The 25,334-nt window shown below is 47.0% G+C and overlaps 1 protein-coding gene across 1 annotated transcript in view; it reads left to right on the plus strand.

Moving 5' to 3' along the window:
• Window positions 1–20,063: 20,063 nt before the first annotated feature.
• The window catches only part of NAB1 (NGFI-A binding protein 1), a 48,879-nt gene continuing 43,608 nt past the window's right edge, over window positions 20,064–25,334 (plus strand). Inside the window, exon 1 of the mRNA XM_081931514.1 lies at window positions 20,064–20,298. The gene's annotated coding sequence lies outside the window, so the exon portion shown is untranslated. The remainder of the gene's footprint in view (window positions 20,299–25,334) is intronic.

Below are 25,334 nucleotides of genomic sequence, written 5' to 3' on the forward strand. Positions count from 1 at the left end.
CATGTTACTCTGGCAGCAATTCACCACATTTATCTCCCAGTCTTCTAGGTTTAGATCATTTATTTACCCAGGTAATCTGGTTCGGACAGCTATTTATTAACATGGAACAGCGTTATAAAACAGGTGGGTAGGCAAGCTAGTTCTCCTTTATAAGCTCTGAAATTTATTAGCAAACTGCTTTGCAAAACTAGTCAAAATACCACTTTGGAAAAGAAATAAAATTCCAAGAAAACGTGCAAGCAAGTAACAGGGCAGTCTTAGATATCTTTACTGAGAAGTCAGCCCCATAGAGTTCAATGGGACTTACTCCCAGCTAAGTCTACATAGGATAAGGGTTTTTTTGAGCTATTTTAAAGGAGATTTGGCAAAATACAGACTTCTGACATGGGTTGCTATATGTCCTGATTTTCCCAGGCATATGGCAACCCTAGCATAGGATTGTAGTCGAAGTCCATTTTCCTTGTCTCCTTCTGGGCATGATTGGCTGGTTATCTTGGCTGGAATCAGATTGGCACAGGTGGTGTTGCCAGCTGTAAACTGGGGGAGTCGCTTCCTGATAATGACCAATGCCTACGCTGAAAATGATGCAAAAGAAGGAAGGTGCCAGAATGTGAAATGCCTTTTCCTGACCTAGAAAAGGCCCCCTGGTACATATTAAATATCCTGACAACTGCAACTCTTGGAGATTTCAAGGTCTTTGAGGTTTATTATTAAGTAGTGGGTTGACATAGCAGCCGGCACAGCGATTTCTTCAAGTAGCTCTTTATTTTGTAAGCTGGAATAGAACTGACTGCAAACAGCTCAGCCGGCCTGCTTTTATAGGCAGCCGGCTGTCAACATTGTAACAACAACAGCCCAGAGTTCCCGCCTAAAATAACTGATGCGGACCTGAGTGAAAACTATCTACAGACCTGAGTGAAAACTATATACAGTATCCCCGTTGGCCCAGGGTGAAACTACACTACATAACACCCCTCCCCACCGAGATAAGGCGTTAGTTACAATCGTAATGGTTTCCTTATATACAGCACTACGCGTAATGGTTCAATTAGGCACAAAAGCATATCGGTTACATTTCCCATACTTAGACCAACAGTGATACATGTCCAACAACATAGTCCTTTAAATAAGTTGGGCGCTTGGAAACTCTGCCAGACCGCCGGGGACTGGTAGCCAAGTCCGGAGGGCCACACAGTTCTCGCTGAGGCTGTGGTGCGACCCTAGGTGGCGTTGGAACCAACTCCCCTGGATCCGCTGCTGTGGGTGGAGCCTCCGCAAGTGGAGTGGTCTGAGTCTGTTCTGAAGCGGCTTGGTTCGGCTCCACGCTGGCAGTTTGCGAGGGAGGTGTAGGTGGGGCCTCGCCATCTGTACGTGTCTCTTCTGGAGCTGCAGGCGCAGTTGGGGGCACCTCGGTAGTGTCCAAGTTCCCAACCCTGCGCCTAAGCTGGTCTATGTGCCGTCGCCACAAGCGTCCATCTTCGAGTGCCACCTGGTACGAGCGAGGTCCAGTGACTCCCACTACTGTGGCTGGCACCCAAGGAATGTCCCCCACATAGTTCCGGGCAAAGACCTGGTTTCCTGGGACAAATGACCGTGGCGTGTTGGCACAGCCTGGGGGTTCAGCCACGGCAAAGTCCGGGTGTAGCCGGTCAAGCGGTGACCTGAGGCGGCGGCCCATAAGCAGTTCAGCAGGACTCCTCCCTGTGGCCGCATGAGGGGTGATGTGTTGCACGAACAAGTATTCGGCGACCCGCTCATGCCAGTCTCCCCGGTCCAGGCGCGCCAGTGCCTCTTTTGCCGAGCGCACCATTCTTTCCGCTTGCCCGTTGCTGGATGGATGAAAGGGTGCCGTTAGGGCATGGCGGATGCCCAGTCCCAAAAGATAGCGCTCAAACGTGCCTGACGTGAACTGCGGTCCGTTGTCAGAGACAAGGACATCAGGACACCCATGTGTTGCAAACAGGCCTCGCAGCACCCGGATGACAGCTTCGGTAGTGGTGGAGGGCATCAGGGCGACCTCCAGCCATTTGGAATAGGCATCCACCACTACCATAAAGGTCCGGCCGTGAAAGGGGCCAGCCAGATCGATGTGCACCCTCGACCAGGGTGTCTTTGGCGTCTCCCAGGTGTGTCCCTTAGCTGCCGGTGGTGCAGGCCTCGACTCTTGGCACGGGAATGGTTGCCTCCGCAGCCGGCACATTCCGGTTGGCCCTTGGACTTCTGTTGGAACTTCCTGCGCTCCCGCTTTGTCTGGTGCACGTCATCGTCTTCACTGGAGGATGCCTCATCACTGCTGGCCTCTTCATGATGCACCAGAACTGGCTCCCTAGCAAGACGCGGGCTGCTGGACTTGCGGATCTCCTGGGCGGAGCGTTCAGCAGCTTCTGAGGCCACAGCCTCCTCAATGGCTTTCTGTAGCGTGAGGTCTGGCTTGGCTAGGAGACGCCGTTGTAGATGGATGTCCCGGACCCCGCAGACGATTCGATCCATCAGGGCATCGTCTAAGTCTCGGAACTCACAGTGCATTGCAGCCTGGCGCAGGGCGGTGGTGTAGTTGTTGATTGACTCCCCCTCTGCCTGGTTCCGGTGGTAGAACGCATGGCGGGCAGCAATCTTGGACGGCTTTGGTGCGTAGTGGTTGCGGAGCTTCTCTTGGATCGTGTCCCATGGTGTTGCCTGGACTGCTTCAGGCGCAACCAATGCTCGGGCCGTCTCAAACACCTCAGGCCCACAGAGGCTGAGGAATAGGCCCCGCTTCCGATCCTTTGATACTGCTGTCAGCTCGTTGGCTTGGAGGTAGCAGTCGAACCGAGCGAGGTAGGAGTCCCATGATTCAGAGGCTGGCGCAAACGGCAGTAGAGGCACAAGTGAAGCCATGATTCCGATGCCGGCGTGAAGGGCGATGGATGGAACACGGTGCTCTAGCCAGAACAGTCACCTCTGAATTGGTTCTGCCCAGTGATTTCGCTCAGTGATTTCGCTCTGTGATTCAGCTCAGTGATTCAGCTCAGTTCAGAGGCTGGCCGCATCTGGCTGTGCTCTGATGTCCATCCATCCCAACTTCGTCGCCAGTATTAAGTAGTGGGTTGACATAGCAGCCGGCACAGCGATTTCTTCAAGTAGCTCTTTATTTTGTAAGCTGGAATAGAACTGACTGCAAACAGCTCAGCCGGCCTGCTTTTATAGGCAGCCGGCTGTCAACATTGTAACAACAACAGCCCAGAGTTCCCACCTAAAATAACTGATGCGGACCTGAGTGAAAACTATCTACAGACCTGAGTGAAAACTATATACAGTATCCCCCTGTTGGCCCAGGGTGAACTACACTACATAACACCTATCATCTTTTGCAACTCCCTGGGAAGCAGGGATGGGAGAAATTTGCACAGTGGAGACTCCTCAGGTTCTCAGATATTTAGGCTGCGATCCTATCCCCACTTTCTTGGAAGTAAGCCCCGTTGAATTTGGTAGAATTTACATCTGAGTAGACATGGATAGGACTGCAATAACCATGCTGTGCAAACTGCTATGGCATTTGCAAAATGCAAATGATATTTTAAAAAAACATGGTTTGTAGGGCAGGGCTTTTTGAAAAGGAAAATTAAAAAGCAGTGGTATGTGATTATAATTTGCAAGCAAAGCATGCATCACTGTAAAAGACCTGTGCTGATAACGCCAAGGTTGCAGGTTCGATCCCTGAATGGGACAGCTGCATATTCCTGCATTTTGGGGGCTGTTGGACTAGATGATCCTTAGCATCCCTTCCAACTCTACAATTCTACGATTCTATGATTCTCTTTGTACAGTATGTGCTTGCGGGACATGCTTTCCTGCTTAGAGTCATGTTCCGTGACATTTAGAAGCCCACGTAGAGTGGGAGAAATTCCTTAGAATTGGGATTTTGACAACACCGACGCAGAGGAGTGTTACAGTCAAGATTCACACAAGAGGCATCTTGAAAGAGGCCAAAAAAATCTTTATTTGTAGTGAGGATTTTTTAAAAGAGTAATAGAGGAAGCCACAGATGCACACACACACACACACACACACCACAGCTCACACCCATCTTAGTATGCAGCATGTGTCGGCAAACTAAGGCCTGCAGGTCGGATCAGGCCCAATTGCCTTCTAGATCCAGCCCGCAGACGGTCTGGGAATCCAGGCAGTGGCCGTAGCGCATGCGCGCGATGGTTTTTGCGACTCAGATAGGCTTGGGGGTCAAAAGTGAGGCAGGCGGCTGCTCGAGACAAGCCCCTTATTCATCCATCATGCATGCGCAGCAATCTTTTCTTCCAGGGTGGGGAAGAAGGAAAAGGAGTCACAGTTCAGATTTCCACCATGGAGCTGCTGGCAACTGACCTCAGGAAGGGCGGTTGTGGGGCAGGGGCTCGGAGGCACCTTGGGAGTGAAGCCCGCAGGTGTCTGTGGCGGCGGTGCTCCCCGCCAGAGGAAGCGGGGAGCACCTGGGCGGTTGCACTCTGAAGCCATTCTGCGCTCTGCTGAGGAGGCCGCTTGTTAGCTACACGGTGTGAGCCAGGGAAAGGTAAATAGCCGCTGCCGCCTCGTCTTCCCTCACACAGGGAAAAGAACGTTTTTGCTTGAGCGGTGCCAGCCTGACTTAGCGTGGCCAACGGCTTTTCCCTTCACCCACGCATGCGCACACGCTCTCCAGGGCTAACAGGAACATAGATGTCAACTTACAGATTTGAAAATAAGGGACCAGCAGCCTCGAAAATAAGGGACCAGCAGCCAAAATAAGGGATTTTCTGGGCACAGGTATGTTCAGCTTCCGAGCCCCTCCGAGCCAAAGGCAGAAAGCCCAGCTAGCAGCCAAACGAAGCCTCAAGCAGTGGTTCCCACCGTCACCTCTCCGCTGGGAAGCGCTGAGCAAAGGCGAGTCCCCAGGCAACGCGGCTGATTTGATCAGCACAGGGCATGCAAGCTCCACCCCCCAGTCATTCTTAGACTCCTTACTGGGTGAGCAACACAGCCAAGCAACCCAGTTGAAGCCTCCCTCCTCCCTGGCCGGTAGGGAGGGAGGGAGAGGAGCTGCTTCCTTTGAAACCCGGGAAATTTAAGGGACATCATCAATAAGGGACAGCAGTGGGAAACGTCGCTGGGATAAGGGAGTTTCCCGCCAAATAAGGGACGGTTGACAGCTATGAACAGGAATGGCGTGCTTACCTCAGCCCCCCAGCCTGCCTTATGAGAGAAACAATAACTGTCAACACGTAAAACGCAAAGGATGCAGCGTGGGTGTATGAGGGAACAACCCCCCCCAAAAAAATCACATTTGGGCAACGTTGGGGTTGGTCCCAATAAGGTTTTTCCCCCCCAAAATGTGGGTCATAATCAAGGTAACATATAGTCCGGCCCCCCACAAGGTCTGAGGGACAGTGGACTGGCCCCCTGCTGAAAAAGTTTGCTGACCCCTGGTATACAGAAGAGAAGATTGTTGTCTATGTCTCAGTTACTTTGTAGTTAACACAAGGACTGTGCACTCTGCGCGTGCACGCGATACGTAGGAAGGCAGGGGCTGCAGAACTTTTACACCAGTGTGCACTGCTCTCCCACACGCAAGGGGAGGGGGAGAATTATAAGATTAGCCTTACAAACTAAAAAGGCTCCTGGGGAACTGAGGAGATCTAAGTGACTGGCTGCTAAGCCAAACACCCACTTCTCGAGTTCACAGCCACACTCGCCGTCAGTCAAACCAGTTTTCCTGTCCTCCTCTGTTGCCACCTCCAGCATTTTTATTTTTTTAAACAGATCAAGCATTTTCACAGAAAACAAATACTTCTAGCACTGAGAGGGACACTTAAAAAACCCCAAAGATTAGATTATCGTAAGGGGCTTGAAGGCAGTCCGAGTGTTTGATCCAGAATTCAGCTGCAATGTGCAGATTGTCTGTTGGCTTCTCTTGCTACCAATTTGCTCCTGGGCTCAGTCCAATCTGTTGTCTTTGGCCTTTAAAGATCTACAACCGCCGAGGACCAGAGTCCTTCATTCCCCTTGCCAGCCATTGGAAGTCCTTCATGATGTTTCAGAGGCGGCCAAGATTTTGAATGGGCTCCTTGGGGATGGGCCCATCAATGCTTGTTTTTAAGTGGGCAGCAAAGACGATTGTAGGAAGCTTCTCTACAATTCTGAAGGCAAGGAGAATTTTTCCTGCTGTTTTTATAAGATGGTTGTGCCTTAACTAGGTTGTAAGCATCTTGATCACCTCCAGGGCTGAAAGGCAGCTTAGAAATTAATAATAGTCTTGCAAATGTTTGGGGACACCCCCCACTCTCTGCAATATTCCAGGGAGTTCCAGACGCTCACCCAGATCCTGTACTCAGAATTGAGACGCGGCAGAGACTGTTGTAGCTTTAAGAAATATGGTTTGTTCACCTATTTACACCTTCAGCCTGCATGGAGGAAGTCCAGATCTTACAGTATGGTCATTTCAAGAGGGGCTCTTCCAGCCTGCCCAAGATGGATGTCAGCCTTTTCCCCACCTTCTTCTTGCCACCACACCTTGCTAACAACTCTCCCTTCCTGTCACTTCAAACACAAAGGATTCATCGCAGATGGCCCATCAATCCATTTTGTCATCTTAACAGAATTGCTCTGCCCTAGGCTGGTTTGCATAAACTAGCCTTGCCTAGCAGAGTTCTGCAGCAGGCATAGGCAAACTCGGCCCTCCGGATGTTTTGGGACTACAACTCCCATCATCCCTGGCTAACAGGGCCAGTGGTCAGGGATGATGGGAGTTGTAGTCCCAAAACATCTGGCGGGCTGAATTTGCCTATGCCTGTTCTACAGCTTCTGCTTTCATCCATATCTCAATTAATCAAAATTCCACCATTTATTAATTTCTATGGTTTAAGGAGTTCTCCCCAATCTATAACACCAGTAAAAATAAGGAAGGTAGATTGTGCTTAGGCTTAACGGGGAAGGGACACACACACAGTTTTACCTCCTCAAAACATGGCACGGTGTATACAAAATACAGATAAAGCACATTCTCTCCCCACCCACCCTAATCCTGGAAGCTGTCATTTATCCATCAAAGAGCTATAATTCCCAACACCCTTAACAAACTACAGTTCCCACGGTTCTTGAGCAGGGGAATGTACTTTAAATGTATGATGTGTATACAGGCAGAATTCCGCTCCTGGCTTTTCTTGCTGCAATCCCTCTTTGCCATTTCTCTTTAGTTGCTCTTACCGGCTCATAGAGCTAGTCGTTTCCATGCAAGAGGCTCAGGAGGAAGGCTGTGGAAAGGTGGCCAGGGGTCAGAGCTGAAGTGTGTTGGCAGAACTGCGTAGGAGTCTGTGCTCTGCTTCATTTAGCTGAAACCAGTCCTGTTCATTATTCATGCCATCGGCATTAAATTAGCAGCTTTAATGGGAAAAAACAAAACCGTTCTTTTTTTAGGTTTTCTTCTGAAAATGGCCACCAAATAAAGATTTGAAAGGTGAGATCTGGGCCTTTTCCTGATGTGAAAGGTAAAAGTAAAAGGTAAAGGACCTCTCGACAATAAGACCAGTCAAAGGCGACTATGGGGTGCAGCACTCATCTCGTTTTCAGGCTGAGGGAGCCAGCATTTGTCCACAGACAGCTTTCTGGGTCATGTGGCCAGCATCACTAACCGCTTCTGGCGCAGTGGGACACCGTGATGGAAGCCAGAGCGCATGGAAATAGCATTTACCTTCCCACCACAGTGGTACCTATTTATCTACTTGCGCTGGTGTGCTTTCGAACTGCTAGGTTGGCAGGAGCTGGCACAGAGCAACGGGAGCTCACCCCGGGGATTTGAACCACTGACCTTCTGATCAGCGAGCCCCAGAGGCTCCATGGTTTAGACCACAGCACCACCTGCATCCCTTTCCTCATGTTACTATGGCCAGCTACAAAGGGCTGGTGGAAGGCCAATGCAAAAAGATCTGGGGCAGGGGCAGCTCATCATGGTAAGGTGAGACATGGTGACAACCCTTTTAAAAATTTTGCATCCTTCTCTTTTGCATCTGACAGCTATGGCAGGAAGTGTTACAGACACTTCCAGAAACTGAAAGAGTCCTTGGGGCAATTTCCATGACCCCAGAGCGACCTTCTGCGCATATTTGCATGTGGCAGATGGTCAGGAAGAAAAAACATCTTCACTGATGAGGTGAATGGACCAACAACAAAGATCGCCTTCTACATCTGGGCAGGAATGTGTACCATGCTCTGGACTGCTGCATGAGAAATCCAATTTTGGTCCTATGAATCAGCCTTAAGTCATTAGGTTGTAGACATGGAAACCAGGGCAGAAGACCAGGTTTTTGCCATTAGAGAACTCCAGGTTTTATTAAAAACAGGGGCCCTCTGCAAACGCTGTAACCAGAATAGATTGTGCCATTTAAGTTCACTGCATACGTAGACTCCAACTATAACTCTGCAGAAGGAATTCGGCCTGGCTATCGGTCATGGTTGCTGTAAAATGTGGGGATAAAATGTGGGTGAAAGAAAATATGTGTGCCATCTTGAGCTCCTTGAGGAGAAGGTGAGATATAAATGAAATAAAGGTAAAATATTGTGATAGATTAGGGGACTGGGTGGCGCTGTGGGTTAAACCACAGAGCGTGGGGCTTGTCGATCAGAAGGTCGGCAGTTCGAATCCCCGCGATGGGGTGAGCTCCCGTTGCTCGGTCCCAGCTCCTGCCAACCTAGCATTTCAAAAGCACATCAAAGTGCAAGTAGATAAATAGGTACCGCTCCTGCGGGAAGGTAAACAGCGTTTCTGTGCGCTGCTCTGGTTCGCCAGAAGCGGCTCAGTCATGCTGGCCACATGACCCGGAAGCTGTACGCCGGCTCCCTCAGCCAATAAAGCGAGATGAGTGCCGCAACCCCAGAATCGGTCACGACTGGACCTAATGGTCAGGGGTCCCTTTACCTTTATTGTGATAGATATGGCAGGTGGACCCCTCCCCCAACCTTGAAATTAATAAATGGTAGGATTTTGATTATTTGGGTTGTGAAGGGAGAAATACAAGATGCAGAGGAATTCCTGGGCTAGCCTATCCAAAATGACCTGGCCAAACTAGGCCCATCAAGAAGGAATACAGGGCCATTGAGGGTCATGGGCGATGAGAACTATCCTTTCTCCCTGCTCTGAGGTGTGAACAGAGACAAGGGTTTGGAAGGTTGCCACGGTAACTGGGTGTGAGGGGACAGGAAAAGGGAGTTTTTAGCAGGGTGCTCTGGGAAGAAAATGGAGGTAGAACGACTGGGATCCATCTTGGGAAGGCAGGCTGAAGGCTGGCTGCATTGCTGTGGGGTACAAGCCCCTCTTAAAACGACCATGCTGTAAGATCTGGACTCCCTCCATGCAGACTGAAGGTACAAATAGGTGAATAAACTATATTTCTTAATGCTTAAGGCCTCTTGCCACCACACCGCAGATAGAGGGGGAGGCACCCAACTCTCGTAACAATATATATATGTATTTTTAAAGGGTTGACAGTGTCGGCCCCAGTGGATCTTCAAAACTCATGGTCCCCGGCATTTGGCCACCAGGATGGATGCTAATGTCAGACATACCATCTGCCAGTCATGCATTATGGCCTGTGAGGTGTTTCACATGCAGAACCTTTGGCTTTTGCAGCCCTAGATATGTTCCAAAAGCAGGTGGTTTGTCAAATTGTTGTACAGAACTGCTTTGGCACCTGAATACGTGGCTGCTTGCCCGTTGAGTTGCATGGGCTTTATTCCCACATAAATCTGCAGTTTAGCATTCAACTAACCGTAAACTCTTCGTCGGAACCCGTTATTTGTTCAGCACATTGTACCAACGCCAAAACATCCTGGGCGCTATTTTTAAAATGCTACTTTTGAGTACACCAAGATGCATATGTAAAGTCTCATCAACCTTCAATGTTAAAAAGCAAACAGTTGGAAGTGTTTTCTTCACAGGCGTCGATAGCGTCTTCAGGAAATATGGTTAAGCATACACTTTTAATGTAATAATTCTGTTTGTGTTGTGACCTTTCCTAGCCTGCAGAACTAAACAGACTGTACTGAGGGGGTGAGGCAACTGCATGCTTGTTTAGTGCTATATCTTCTTCCTCCTCCTCTTCGTCCTCCTCTACGGAGCAAGACGTGGGAGACGTGTGCTTCAAGAATCTCCTCCGCAGGGAGCGACATCAGCTGTTCTGTTGGCACGCATGGTACTGCCTCTGGATCCTTCTTGCAGCTTTCGCCTTTCAGACAATTGCTTGCTGTCGACTTTTCTTTAATTTCAAGGCTCTTCTATGCAGATCCTCCAAATGTCCCTGTTTTCCTAGGACAGTCCCGGATTTACAGAAGCCGTCCCGGTTTCTGATTTGATCCCGGAATGTCCCACTTTTCCTTGTTGTTGTTTTTTAGTCGTATCCAACTCTTCGTGACCCCATGGACCAGAGCACGCCAAGCACTCCTGTCTTCCACTGCCTCTCGCAGTTTGGTCAAACTCATGCTGGTAGCTTCAAGAACACTGTCCAACCATCTCGCCCTCTGTTGTCCCCTTCTTCTTGTGCCCTCAATCTTTCCCAACATCAGGGTCTTTTCCAGGGAGTCTTCTCTTCTCATGAGGTGGCCAAAGTCTTGGAGCCTCAGCTTCAGGATCTGTCCTTCCAGGGAGCACTCAGGGCTGATTTCCTTCAGAATGGATAGGTTTGATCTTCTTGCAGTCCATGGGACTCTCGAGAGTCTCCTCCAGCACCATAATTCAAAAGCATCAATTCTTTGGCAGTCAACCTTCTTCATGGTCCAGCATTCACTTCCATACATCACTTTGTTGTTCTTGTTGTTTAATCGTTTAGTCGTGTCCGACTCTTAGTGACTCCATGGACCAGAGCACGCCAGGCACTCCTGTCTTCCACTGCCTCCCGCAGTTTGGTCAAACTCATGCTAGTAGCTTCGAGAACACTATCCAACCATCTCGTCCTCTGTCGTCCCCTTCTCCTTGTGCCCTCCACCTTTCCCAACATCAGGGTCTTTTCCAGGGAGTCTTCTCATGAGGTGGCCAAAGTATTGGAGCCTCAGCTTCAGGATCTGTCCTTCCAGTGAGCACTCAGGGTTGATTTCCTTAAGAATGGATGCGTTTGATCTTCTTGCAGTCCATGGGACTCTCAAGAGTCTCCTCCAGCACCACAATTCAAAAGCATCAATTCTTCGGCGAACAGCTTTCTTTATGGTCCAGCTCTCACTTCCATACATCACTAGGACGTCCCTATTTTCATTGGGGAAATGATGGGTATGGAGTTATGTGACCCCCGAACCAAGGAGATAACTACCGTACATAACCTTTAGCAGGCATCTGAAGGCAGACCTGTACTGTATAGGGAAGTTTTGAAATGTTTAATGTTGTATTATGTTTTTATATATGTTGGAAGCCACCCAGAGTGGCTGCGGCAACCCAGTCAGATGGGTGGGGTATAAATAGTAAAATTATGGAATAGGATGTCCCTATTTTCATCAGAGAAATGTTGAGGGTATGCTGTTCTTCATCTCTGCATGGTAGGCTTAATCATGGTAGGCATAATTATTAAACAATATCAGCAGGATGCATGTGCAGAATTTCTACACAAGCTTTTTTCCCCCTTTAGTGAACTACTTGATTTTTTCTTACACCATTGGGATTCCCCCCTTTTTTTAAAAAAAAATCATTAAACTTTTAGATTTACATTTTCCACCATTAAATATACAACAGTACATACAACGGCTTCCCTTCCTCTGCTTCCATGGTTCCTCGTACAGTCGTACCTTGGTTTTCGAACAGCTTAGTTCGTGAACGTTTTGGCTCCCAGACTCCGCAACCCTGGAAGTGACTGTGCCAGTTTGCAAACTATTTTTGGAAGCTGAACATCCGACAGGGCTTCCGTGGCTTCAGATTGGCTGCAGGAGCTTCCTGCAGCCAATCAGAAGCTGTGCTTTGGTTTCCGAACATTTTGGAAGTGGAACGGACTTCTGGAATGGATTCCGTTTGACTTCTAAGGTACGACCGTACTTCCAAAATTGGCTGCAAATTTTATTTCCTCATTCTAGTTTTCCCTTTTCTATTATGTCTTAATCTACATTATACTGTCAAATTTGCAATAATTTCCATTCCTCTTAATAGACCCGTTCTTCTTGTTCTCTTACCTTGCTGGTTAGGCCTGCTAGCTCTGTGTATTCCATCGTTTTCAGCGGTCATCCCTCCTTATTTGAAACCTCTCCCCCCTTCCATTTCTGAACTAACAAAATCTTAGCTGCTGTCGTTGCACACAAATTTTTTTTCATTTCAATATAAAGCATTTCCCAATAATCCTTAACTTTTTGTCATTGCTAGTTACAGGTACAAAGCTCCTCTAAACATTTCCAAAAGGGCAGATATCTATGTATTTTTCGCTCTATAAGACGCATCAGAACATAAGACACACCTAGTTTTTGGAGGAGGAAAACAAGAAAAAATAATATTCTGAATCTCAGAAGCCAGAACAGCAAGAGGAATCGCTGCGCTGCGACCCCTCTTGCTGTTCTGGCTTCTGGGATAGCTGCGCAGCCTGTATTCGCTCCATAAGACGCACACACATTTCCCCTTACTTTCTGGGAGGGGAAAAGTGAGTCTTATAGAGCAAAAAATACGGTAAATACCTGCAGGATAGCAGTCATTCCACCCATTACGACTCTAAAAACAATTGCACTGTTGATTAGAATTTGGCTGGGCATCTGCATGATTCCAGGCCTCCAGTTTGCTAAGATAAATAAAGGGGAAGCAAAAGTTGGAACGGTGGAGCAAAGTGTTTGTCTAATGCTCCAGAAATTACGTCTTCCCGAGGGTTCCATCCATCATTAGACAGGACTATGGGAGTCCGCAGAGCCACGCTGACACATTTTGCCACCCGAGGCAAAGGACGAAACGGTTCATCCCCCCCCCCCCATTTCACAAGCAGAAGCTGCCTGCATTTGCAGTTTAAATACAGCAGTACACCTTAATGGAAAGTGCTTGGTTTTGGATTTTAAATAAAAATTAAAAAGTACATTGAGGCTTCTTAGGGAGTTTTGCCTTGGTGCTTTTCAATCTCAATTTGTAGACCCCTTCCCCTTTTTGCTAGATTCCCCTACCCTTGGGTAATGCATGCTGTATATCTTGAGGAGGAAAGGGCCGTAGACCATAATGGTATTTTGCAGCTCTAATTATCATTACTGTACTGCCTGAGGGTATGGAGTGGGGGGGAATGAGTGGGAGGCGAGATGGCAGCTTTGTGAAGATTTCTATAGCTTTGTAGGGTAGCACATTGCCACATTTTCTCATGGGAAAATGTTGCGGGGGGGTTGGGGGAATTCTGCCTAAACCTTCAAGGTTACTCATTTGGCGCCCTGGAAACGAGTCATGAAAAGAATGCTCTTGTGTGTATTCCTTGCTTCCATATCAGATCTCTGAATGGATAGTCAGTACTTTTATGGGCCACTGGTAGGAGCTAAAGGATCTACACTGGTTCCCAGTACGTTTCCGACCACAATTCAAAGTGTTGGTGTTGACCTTTAAAGCCCCAATCGGCCTCGGCCCTGTGTAGCTAAAGGAGTGTCTCCATTTCCATTGTCCAGTCCAGGGACACGGGTGGCACTGTGGTCTAAACCACTGAGCCTCTTGGGCTTGCCGATCAGAAGGTTGGCGGTTTGAATCCTCACGACGGGGTGAGGTCCCGTTGCTCTGCTCCAGCTCCTGCCAACTTAGCAGTTCGAAAGCACACCAGTGCAAGTAGATAAATAGGTACCACAGTGGCGGGAAAGTAAACAGCGTTTCCGTGTGTTCTGGCTTCCGTCATGGTGTCCCGCTGTGCCAGAAGCGGGCCACATGACCCAGAAAGCTGTGGACAAATGCCGGCTCCCTCAGCCTGAAAAGGGAGATGAGCGCCACAACCCCATAGTCGCCTTTGACTGGACTTAATTGTCCAGGGTCCTTTACCTTTTTACCTGTCCAGACCATGCCCATTTGACGTCCATCTCCGAGGGCTTTCCAACAGTTCCCTCACTGAGAAGTGAAGCTACAGGAAACCGGGCAGAGGGCCTTCTTGGTAGTGGCACCCACCTCCTAGCAGATGTCAAGGAGATAAATAACTACACAACTTTTAGAACACATCTGAAGGCAGCCCTGTATTGATGTTTTACTGTGTTCTCATATTCTGTTGGAAGCTGCCCAGAGTGGCTGGGGCAACCCAGTCAGATGGAGATACTACTACTACTAAGAACTTCAATGTGCATAACATACCAAGAAGGACTGGGTACTCTTGGAGTCTGTATTTACTATTATTTCTCCAATGCATTCATAAATTGCCTTTCTGCCAACACACCCAAGGGGATTTGCAATGATATAAACATGCAAAATGGGGAGCAGCAGGTCAGGAAATGGGGAAGTCTCACTAGAGGAGGTCCAGATAACAGGCAGTCCTCCTGCCCCAGATCACACTGATAGTGATTGCCGTACCTTCAATATTTTTTTTACAGTAGGCATATCAGCAAAACCCACAAAGGATAAAAGGCATTTTCTTTGACAAATTTGTTATATTTATCATTCTCTCTTGCTCTTGTGTAAGAAGTACACAATCAGCTGGGGAGGGCATAGTTCTGTTCCACTGTGGTGCTGTATTTTCACAGAAATAAGTTTAATTATAATCTCTGCACCACTTCTGTCCATATTGCCTTTGCCTTCTTGAAAGGATCAACTGGAAGTTAATACCCAGCAATTTGTTAAATATCAAATGGTGCAAAGCAGCCCAAACTTCTGATTTCCTAGCATCTCCCAACATATTTTCATATAATTCTATGTAGTTGGCTGTTAACACCAGCAATTATCGTGAGACAAAAACCGTAAGTCAATTTTAATTCAAAGGAGTTGCGTACCACTGATGTAACAAGTTTAAAAGGTGTGTTTTAAGTTCATCACAATGAATTCTCCCCTCCATGTACGCCATATAGCAACTATCAGTGTTTGGTAGTGGTCTTCCGGGTTTATCTCTTCCCTATTTATTCTGAAAATGCCATCAGATCAAATACTTGAGAGTATTCCATCTGTCTTGTCTGCCGGTGTTTTATTGGTTAGGGAAAGCAATAAATTTTCCACTTGCACTCTCTAATTGGGCCATTTCTCCAATAATGGCATGGCTAATTTCAAGAAGAAAAAACCAGCAATTTAGGACTATAGGGATTCATTTTCTGAGCCACTTGTTCAAATGTTAAGAGAGTTTATCCTGAGATAAACTCCTCCAAAACACTTAAGTTTCTCCTTTCCCCAGTATGAAATATCCCTTAAAACATCTTAATTATGAGTTTGTTCATTATAGTAACAAGATGTACATGCAGATACCGCCAGAGCCGATTTGAAATTATATTTAGCCCAAACTGTGTAAATTGCCTTGACAGATGGTGTTTCCATGATTTTTTAAAACTACTTCTGTCCTTTCGGGCAGAGAAATTATTGCAGCATCTGTCATACATTTCATGAAAATCTGCACTTCCACTCCATTTTCTTAAAAAGCCAGAAACCACCTTTCTGCCATGTGAGCTTTCCATAGACTAGGAGGTCTTGGTGTGAGAGACCATGCAACCGTGAATCTCCCCACTTTGACTCTGGAATGACACAGTCCAAAAAAAGGAGGACTGTTACCATATGATATTTCTGAATGTGCAGTTTGCTTCCTTCTGGCTTATTGCAGAATAAGCCTAGGCAAGAGTCTTATTTTGCATGGGATTTATGGACTGAAAAGATGCCAAGTGTCTGGAAGAACAGTGAGGTGGCGGAAGAATTTTCTAAAGGAAAAGGGACACATAATTAAAAACCACGTGCGCTGTATCTCTCTAGTTCATCAAGCTGCAACTCCCATCTCTCTCAAACCAAAAGGCCATGCCTACTTAACCTGTTTTAAGAGGGAGCACGAGGTCTTTCTTATTTCAGCAAGATTTTATGTGAGAAGCTAGTGAGAGTGCTTTGGGATGTTGGGGAGAGAGGCTAATTTGTTGCTTGTTATTATTAATTTAAAATGCTAATATTATTGTTATTCTATGTTTTATTTGTTCATTGGTACTGCATATTGATATATTAAAAGCAAAGCAAAACCTCTATAACCTCTCTCTCTCTTTTTTAAAAGAAGACACCCAATCATGTATGTTGGCCTGGATAGCTCAGTTGGTTAGAACATGGTGCTGATAAACATTTAAGGCTGCAGGTTCAATCCCCATATTCCGGCATTGCAGGGGGTTGGACTAGATGATTCTCAGGGTCCCTTCCAGCTCTGCATTTCTATGATTCCTGTTGTATATAGAGCTAGCAAATATAGATCAGTCTGCCAGCACTTCTGTAGTGAAAGAGAACTCGCAGAAGAATGCTGGGGGAAAGTCTCTCTCTGTCCGAGATCCTAGGCAACTGCTGCCATCCACCTGCTGAATACACACCATACATCTAAAGCCCATAGGCATTCCCCACAATCACGGAAACTATAGTTTACCCCTTCACAGAACTGCAATTCCCAACACCCTTAACAAATCAGTTCCCATGATTCTTTGCGGGGGGGGGGGAGTCATGTACTTTTCAATGTGTACAACAGGACGGACAATCAATAATTGGGCAATACATTTGTTAGTAAAGGTAAAGGGACCCCTGACCAGTCGTGGACGACTCTGGGGTTGCAGCGCTCATCTCGCTTTACTGGCCAAGGGAGCTGGCGTACAGCTTCCGGGTCATGGATTTGCAGCTTGCATCTGCATGGGCGTGTCGTTGGACTACAACTCCTAGCAGCCAGTGGCCAGGAATGATGGGAGTTGTAGTCCAGAAATATATGGAGGTCCTCAGGTTCGCCACACCTATTTTATGTTTCCGTTTAGGCTGGTCCTAATAAAAGGTCCAAATATGGCTTTTGGGGGTTTAAACAGATGGGGCCCAACACCTCCGCTGCCCACTTCAAGCTTCTGTCAAAGTACCGTATAATCTCAGAAGCCAGAACAGCAAGAGGGATCGCTGCGCAGTGAAAACAGCTCTCCCTCTTGCTGTTCTGGCTTCTGTGATAGCTGTGCAGCCTGCATTCACCCCATAAGACGCACACGCATTTCCCCTTGCTTTTTAGGAGGGAAAAAGGGAGTCTTATAGAGCAAAAAATACGGTAGGTTATTGCCTTCAGAACCTCATGTTACTATAAACAACTTATACCCGGAACACCCACCAATTTCAGTTCGACCTCCTGAGGACTTAGGTAGAAGTCATTCAAGGCAGGTACAGCCCCAGTACAGATAAGTACACTTATCTGAGAGTAAGCTTCATTGAAATCACTTTGGATTAAAATGTTTTAGGATTGAGATCCACGATGGGTGGAGAGCATTTTTCTGGTTCCCACTGCTAGTCTCAATGAGATCAGCTTGAATGATGTGTTTTTAATGCAGTAATATTCATTTACAGGAACAATGGAATACTTCTGGTTCTTTCAATGCTTGGGGAGGCTATGTGTTTTCAAAAGAAAGTTTCCAGGAAACCATTGTCACACAAGGCATGCTACAAACCGGAGCCCACGTCGCTTGTTCAGAATGAGAGATAAGTTCCTTAACAGCTTTCCCCACTAGAAATCTATTGAGCTGGAGTGTCTCTCCACTCGAAAAGGGCAAATATGTATGTAGTTTCTGGGGTTTTCCCCCCAAGAAAGTTTAATTGGAAGAGGATGCATTTCATACAATGGCATATTATAAGGGACAACATTGAAAAGGAGAAGGAAATAAGAGGCTCTAAGTACATGAAAAGGGCAAACTGACACAAGGAAAACAAGAATTAAAACAGAACTGTTGAAGCTAACAGGTAGCGTAATAAAGGAACAGTCCTCTATTCATTTTAAAAACTTATCTTCTTAAGCTGCAAAATAAACTCAAGGTGCCTAAGAAATCAAAATCTTAACAACAGTAACAATAATAAATTTTATTTATACCCTGCCCTCCCCGGCCAAAACCGGGCTCAGAGAGGCTAACATCAAATATATAACATATTACCATAAAATTAAGCAATCAATTAAAAGACATCCTAAAATCAAATCAGAATCAAAGTGGAATAAGGATGTAAAGCTCAGTCCACAACACAGTCCCCCAACAAATAATAAATCTGAGAGGTGGGGCATGGTTTTGCTACTGTGCAGTTAGCAAAGGGCTTGAGTCACTGACTCGCTTCAGTGCAAGTCCCTCTGGGCGCAGTTCAGCCTTGCATTCAGAGGATCGGGCTACATCTAGAGCAGCAGACCCCAGGCTGCCCACCTCACATGCCTCCAGAGCTCTGAAGAAGTGCTCCAGAGACCCAGCAAAGGCGGAAGATGGCTGCAAAAAACAACTGCAAAACTTGGGCACAGGTTGGGAGGGGGTCCCAAATTTTGGGGTTCCAAGACAATGAAGCTACCCTTTGAGGTTGGAAGGCCAGGTGTACTTTCATTGCCATTCCTGCACTGCACGGGGTTGGACTAGATGAACCCCAGGATCCCTTCCAACATTGCAGTTCTATGGCAGAAACCACGTTGAGCTCCTGGTTGAAAAGCGGGCGCAGGCTTGCAGTCTTTTACGCAGGGGTGGGAGTGGGAGAATAGCAGGGAAGCCATGACGGACAACTCACTTTGTTAAGTGCCAAATAACAAGAAGAAGAAGAGCTATTTTTCTACCTAAAGAGGGGCTGCCGCTCACCACGAACTTCTCCCTTATTCCCTTGGAATGGCAATGACGCCCACCTGAGAGGTGCTGGAGCTCAACTTTAGCTGGAAAAAAGCCCAATGAAGTCCATTTGGAAAACCTGTGGGAGCGCAGAATGCAGCATAATAATAATAAAAAATAAAAAACAACAACTTCAATAAAGTCCATTTGGAAAACCTGTAGGAATGAGGAGCACAGAATAATAATAATAATAATAATAATAATAATAATAATAATAATAATAGTAATAATAATCCGTGCTTTTTTCTGCGGGTACTCAAGGGTACGCAGAAGAAAAGCTCTGATAATAACAGTAATAGCAGATAATTACATTTTTATACAGCTTCTCATCCATAGAGCTCAGGGTGGTTCACAGAACGGGCTCCCGATAAGCTTGCCTTTAAAGCACAGACAGGGATGGATGGGATCACTTCATGTAACATTCTGTGCCCCGGAAAGAAAGAGAAAGAAAAAGAAAGCTAGAAAGAGGAGAGAAGCAGAAAGAAAAAAAGAAAGAGAAATAGAAAGGGAGAAAGAGAAAAAGAGAGAGAGAGAGAGAGAGAGAGAAAGAAAGAAAGAAAGAAAGAAAGAAAGAAAGAAAGAAAGAAAGAAAGAAAAGAGAGAGAGAAAGGGAGAGACAGAAAGAGAAAAGAAAGAGAAAGGAAGGGAGAAAGAGAAAGAAAGGGAGAGAGGGAAAGAAAGAGGAAAAAGAAAGAGAAAAAGAGAGAGTTAGAGAAAGAACGAGAGAAAGAGAAAGAGGAACAGAAGCGAAAGAGAGAGAGAGAAAGAAAGAAAGAAAGAAAGAAAGGGAAAGAGGGAGAGAAAGAGAAAGGGGGGAAGAGGGAGAGAAAGAGAAAGAAAGAAAGAAAGAAAGAAAGAAAGAAAGAAAGAAAGAAAGAAAGAAAGAAAGAAAGAAAGAAAGAAAAGGAGAGCTTTCCAACCTCCCAACGAGCCTCCCTTTCCCTTCCGACGACTAAAGCTTTGCCCCGCGAGCAGCGCAGCGGGCGCGAGCGAGCGAGCGAGGAGGCGCCTCCTTCCCCCTTCCGCGCTCCTTGCTTCCCTTTGGCCGCCGCCGCCGCCGCCGGGCCGGGCGCTCCTCCGTCCCATTCCTTCCTCCCTCCTTCGCCGCCGCCGCGCTCTCTCCGCCGCCGTGTCGTTCCGCCCCCCCCCGTCCCCGCTCTGCGTCACGCGGCCTCGCGTGGGAGGTGGGCCCGGCGCAGGCTCGTCGGCGGGCGGGCGGGCGCGCGGAATCACCCCACGTGACGGCGGCGGCGCGGGAGGGGGGCCCTGGATGTGCGCGCGGGCGGGAAGGCCAGGAGGAGGCGGCGGTGGAGGAGGAGGAGGTGGAGGCAAGGCGAGGCTGCCGCCGCCGCCGGTGCCTCCCTGCAGCCCTGCCGCCGCCGCCAGTGCTGGGTTGTCGCGGGGCTGCCGGGCAGAGCTGGGCCGAGGGGGCGGGAGGCAGCTCGCCCACCCATGGGAAGGCGGCAGCAGCAGCAGCAGAAGAAGGACGAGGCCGGCCGCAGGCGACCCTGGCCATAACTTCGCGCCCGCCGGCAGAAGGGAAGAGCCGGGCAGGCAGCGGCAGCAGCGTCCTGCGAGGAAGAAGTAAGTCGCGGACCCTCGTGGGCACTGGATCGCGCGCAGGACCTGGCCCGGGGGGGGGGCGAGACGCGCGAGGGGCTGTGCGGGCGCGATCGCGGGGATCCTTTCTCTCTTCCTGGCTGCCGAGGAAGCGTATGGAGAGACGGGGCTGCGAAATGTTGGCGCCTGGCGAACAGGTTGCCGTCGAGTTCTCTTAAAAGAGGGGCGCGCCTTTGCTTCCCGGCAAAGCGAGATCTTCGGCATGGGATCCATTCTTCGGGTTGAAGGCTGCAGCTTTTGCAGAGTTGGAAAGGGATCCCCGAGGGTCATCCAGTCCCCAGCCCCCTATGCAATGCAGGACCTAAGTTTTCTCCCCGCGCCCCTTCTAACCCACACAACAAAAAAAGCCTTTCTGGAGAGACCGCAATGGATATATATATATATTTTCTTGCTCGCGATTCGGGAGGCATTTCCCCCCCGGCTTGGCTTTTCAGCGGCTGAAACTTGCCTGCGTGCTTCGGACAATCTCGCGCGTCAAAAACGCACGTGTGAATGCGCGTGTTGGTGCGGTAGGCGAGTATCTTAAGAATGCTAGCTGCGCGCGAGGCTTCTGCTGCAAGTTCTGGTTCAGCCTCGCTGGCGCTCTGAGGCTGCGATGGTGGTAAAGTGTGTGTGTGTGGGGGGGTGTAACTGGGAGAAACTGAGGCAGGGGTGGAGTCCCCAAAGACATCCGGAGGTATCCAAGTTCCCCAGCATCACATCACACTACTTGACCTTTGGCAATGCTGCCTTGAGGCTGATGGGACGAATGGGATAAAGGGAAAATAGGAGAAGTTTCTGCCCTGTCCCGCAGGGTGTTTTCTTAGCTGCTGCTTGGTACAATTCATTCTGCTGCTGCAGATTGCCGGAAGGAGAGGGCGGATTCGTGTATATGTAGGCGGAGTGTGGATGATTCCCAGAGAATCCAGAGCAGAAAAGGGTGAGGGCGTGGGAGGAAAGTACTGAAACGTCCATGTATTGTCTTCGCTTAAAAGTTTGGAGGTTGGAGTGCAAACCCAAACACTACATTGGGTGGGATTTTTTTTTACTATGTTTTCTCTACAGTTAACTTTTTTTAAGTGCTGGGAAAATTTATTATGCTACAGATTTTTGAGACCTTTTTTTTAAGCGGTTGCTGGTTGTCCCTCTTAGACACTTGTCTTCACGATATTTGCCCTCCAGCAGATATATTTTAACAGCTTCCCTTCATTTGGCTGCGGGCATAATCCCATGTGTGTGGAAATACTGTACATGATGTGTGGTTTTGTGTGGGTTTTTTTTGCACAGACACACCCTAGTTGTAAACTAAAGTCAGCTTAATATTTTTGAATGGGAGGATTCCTGTTTCTTTCTGCCGCCCCTTCAAAAGAATGATGCACTTTGTAGGGTTTTGAAAGCGTAGGTAGGTGATCCAAATTATTTTACTGAAAGCAACAATTTGTTTTAATAAAGGACTTAGGTTTATTTACCAACTTTGATGAGAGGCTGTTTTGCTTTGTAGCTTAATAATTCAGCTGCCTCCAAGGTGGTGGTGGCGGCGGGGCAGAGTGCTGAAGATATTCTACTACCAAAACATAATACTGCACTGAAAAGCTGGTGGATTGTCAAAACAGAACATAATAAATTTAAGGTAGAGATCCTTAATAAATCATCAGTAAATCTTAAATGCCATTTTGGTAGGGGAGCAGAACTGATTGCATATTTTGAAAGAAATGCTAGTTTGGGAAAGAAAACAAACACCATCCTTTTTGTTTAGTAAGCAAAAAAAAAAAAAAGTTCTAAATAGCTGGTTGTTTGGGAAAATATTGGGATTGTATTGTTAGCACCCTCATCCTGAATTTGGAAAAAAGCCCTGTCGATTTTAACATTTCTTCCCGGTACATCAAGGAAGGCAGTAAACCATATATATAATTTGCATCAAACTAGAATGGACTTACATCAGAGCAAACAGAGTTTAGCATCAAGATGCCACTGATAAAGTTGTTTATTTAAGGCCTGCTTGCTAAAAAAGAAATAGCCATCTACTAATGTTTCGTACTGGAATGCTAGGCTTCAGAAAGATGCAGAGCCTTTCAAAATAAATCGAGTGTTGTGGAAAATACAGTGATTCTGTGAGCTGCACAAATCTTCGTTCAGTCGTTTTTGAAGAAATCTTTTGGAAAGTCTAGTGGGTGGGCAGGCTTTCAGGATGTACTTTGTTTTTTCTAGAAACCCCTGAGATCCGTACATTTAGAATGAAAGAATTAACAAGCCCAGGAACTTGAGCTCACATTCCTTCCACAGCAAATCCGCTCCTGGTGTCTCCCAGTCCCTTAGGTTTCATGATTTCAGCATTATAATGAAGTAGGGAGGCGGGTCACAAACACACTCTCATTTGGGTTGCTTCCATTTTGTTAATGTCTGGAAGCCATAAATCCCTTGCTGACCTACATAAAATAACCCAGAGGTCCGCTAGCAGATCCCAGTCTGAACTTCTGCCCACCTCTGGAATGTCTGAAGAGATCGTTTTAGAATGTATTCTATTGCTTTTCCTGCAAGTGAGAGATCTAAACATGTGCCCAGTGGCACTGGGAATGGCGAGAGATGTTACCCCTCACCCCACCCCATTCGGTCTTAATATAGGCAGTCCTCTGTACCTATAGAATTCTCACTATTGCTGGCTTTTGAGCTCTGCGCTACTGCAACCCAGTTCTCAAGCCTGGGATTTCCTTTCTCTCTTTTGTGGCGGGGGCCAGGAAGCAGTTGCTGACACTCAAAACCTAAAAAGATGCGCTGAATTAACCTTCTGTTGCATACAACCCACTTTAACTGTGTCTGAAGATGTGCACGAGAAGCTGGCACCTCTGTTACTAGATCATTTTTTTATATTTATTTTTGCTTTTCATTCCTTGCCATTTAACTTTCGCTGAATGGGAGCGCTCCTTAGCCACGTGAAGAGAGACAGAAAGAGAACTTAAAATGGAGGGGGGGGCATTGAAAACCAAGCAACACCTGTGCAAATATAGAGGGAAATGTAAAACAGTTATCTTCCTTCCCCTTCTTTTTCCAAGGTATCCCCTGCTAGTCATTTGTCTTACAGATGCGGGTGGGAGTCTCGTGTGAAAACACCCTATAATGCCAGAGTATCGCTGCTGAAAAAAATACAGCAAGGCTTGCTGTTTCAATTCAGCCTTAATTGGGGCAAGGAGGGATGTTTTGTTAGGGCACGGAGTGTGCCTTAAAAGGTGACAATTTGGGTCTTTGCTAGTTCCCCTCTGCGCAGCCTGCCCAGAGATTGACTGTGAAATTTTGATTGCTCGGTTCCATACAGCATCTCTCTAGGCGAACGTTTGTTCCCAGTTGCCTTTGCTACCAAGGCAGCCTGCAGACAGCCTGGGAAGGAGCTGGTTAATGCATGCTAAGCCCACCCTCGCAGCCCACACTTTCTTGACTTCTCCTCTTATCCTGCTTCGCCTACATGAACAACATTCGCAGCAGCAGCAGAAACGCCTCTTCTCTGTAACCTTCACAGAAAACCTGCAATTTCCATCTTCTGCTCTGGGCAGGAATTTCTATTTTAAAAGTTGGTCATCCCAAGATGTTGACTTGGATAGGGAGATGTTGAAGATTTCTGGCCCGTCGTTTGTTTGATAGTTAAAACAACTACTGTACAGTAATTCCACACTTCTTAGCATTTCTGTAGCATTCTCCCAGGCTGTTCTTCTAATGCCTGCCACATATCACATCTTGTAATTGTAAGTTAAAACAATTGGCTTTACAGCGTGACCATAACTGTGTCTCCTTCCCAGTAAATCCTATTTAGTTCAGTGGGGCTTACTCCAAGGTAATTGGTGTTAGGATTGCAGTCTTAGTAGCACTGTGCTTTTGTTATTAAGGATGCAAACTCATCTGGTGCTGTGGAAAACAAAGTCTTTCTTTCTTGCTACTCCCTTTCCAATCCCATTTAGAAAAATGTCCCCACCCCCCAAATTCTTAGTAACTGGTCTTAGTAACTTATTTTTTTATTTAGGGGATTAAAACCCTGCTATGAAGTTCAGCCTGCCATTTACTTCCCAGACTACCAGCATAAAACCGAATAGCAACAATTATTTAAGAAACAGCACAAAACAGAAGCAGGAAACGGAAGACGTGTACTTAGGTTGGAACTGGCAAATAATCCCTGGATATAAAAGGTGTCTGGTGTTTTCCCCCATCACTCCAGACCCTACTTGAAAAATCAAAATATTGAAAATTTTCTCTCTCACACGCTTCCCCCCTGGTATCACTGTTTCTACCAGAAGGTTTTTACAACTTTCAAAGTTAAGGCTGCACTCACCCTGATGGTTCAGTGAGAGGATTCAACAAATGTAGTTTATCATTCAGTTTCCCTGTCATCAGATCTGGCTTCAACTCCTCAGACAGCTTAAAGCTTGTTGAGGGAATTTTAAAAGCCTCTTGAGGCTGGTTGCATGTTCATACGTGCAAACCTGTAGGTGCTGAAAGGGAAATATCTGAACAGCCGCTTATTCACATGTGCCAGTTAATAATTTGATGGTGGACGACTCACAGCTAAATATGTCTTTAGCTTCTATTGACCGGCATTGCCCCTGAGATGATACCCAGAATTTGACCCGTGCCTTTTGATCTGTGAAGCTGTGGCCGTTGAACAACAACAACAATTTTTTATTATTTATTATTTTGATAGGCATGAACTAGTACAGTGGTACCTCAGGTTACATACGCTTCAGGTTACAGGCGCTTCAGGTTACAGACTCCGCTAACCCAGAAATAGTGCTTCAGGTTAAGAACTTTGCTTCAGGATAAGAACAGAAATCGGGCTCCGGCAGCGCGGCGGCAGCAGCAAGCTCCATTAGCTAAAGTGGTGCTTCAGGTCAAGAACAGTTTCAGGTTAAGTACGGACCTCCGGAACGAATTAAGTACTTAACCTGAGGTACCACTGTACACAATTCACATAAGTGACACATTGTTAGGATCACATTTTTAGCAGAAATGGTTAATACATGTTTAATTTGGTGTTTACA

Source organism: Podarcis melisellensis (genome assembly GCF_964234715.1).
Source record: "Podarcis melisellensis genome assembly, chromosome: 1".
Classification (NCBI taxonomy): Eukaryota; Metazoa; Chordata; class Lepidosauria; order Squamata; family Lacertidae; genus Podarcis; species Podarcis melisellensis.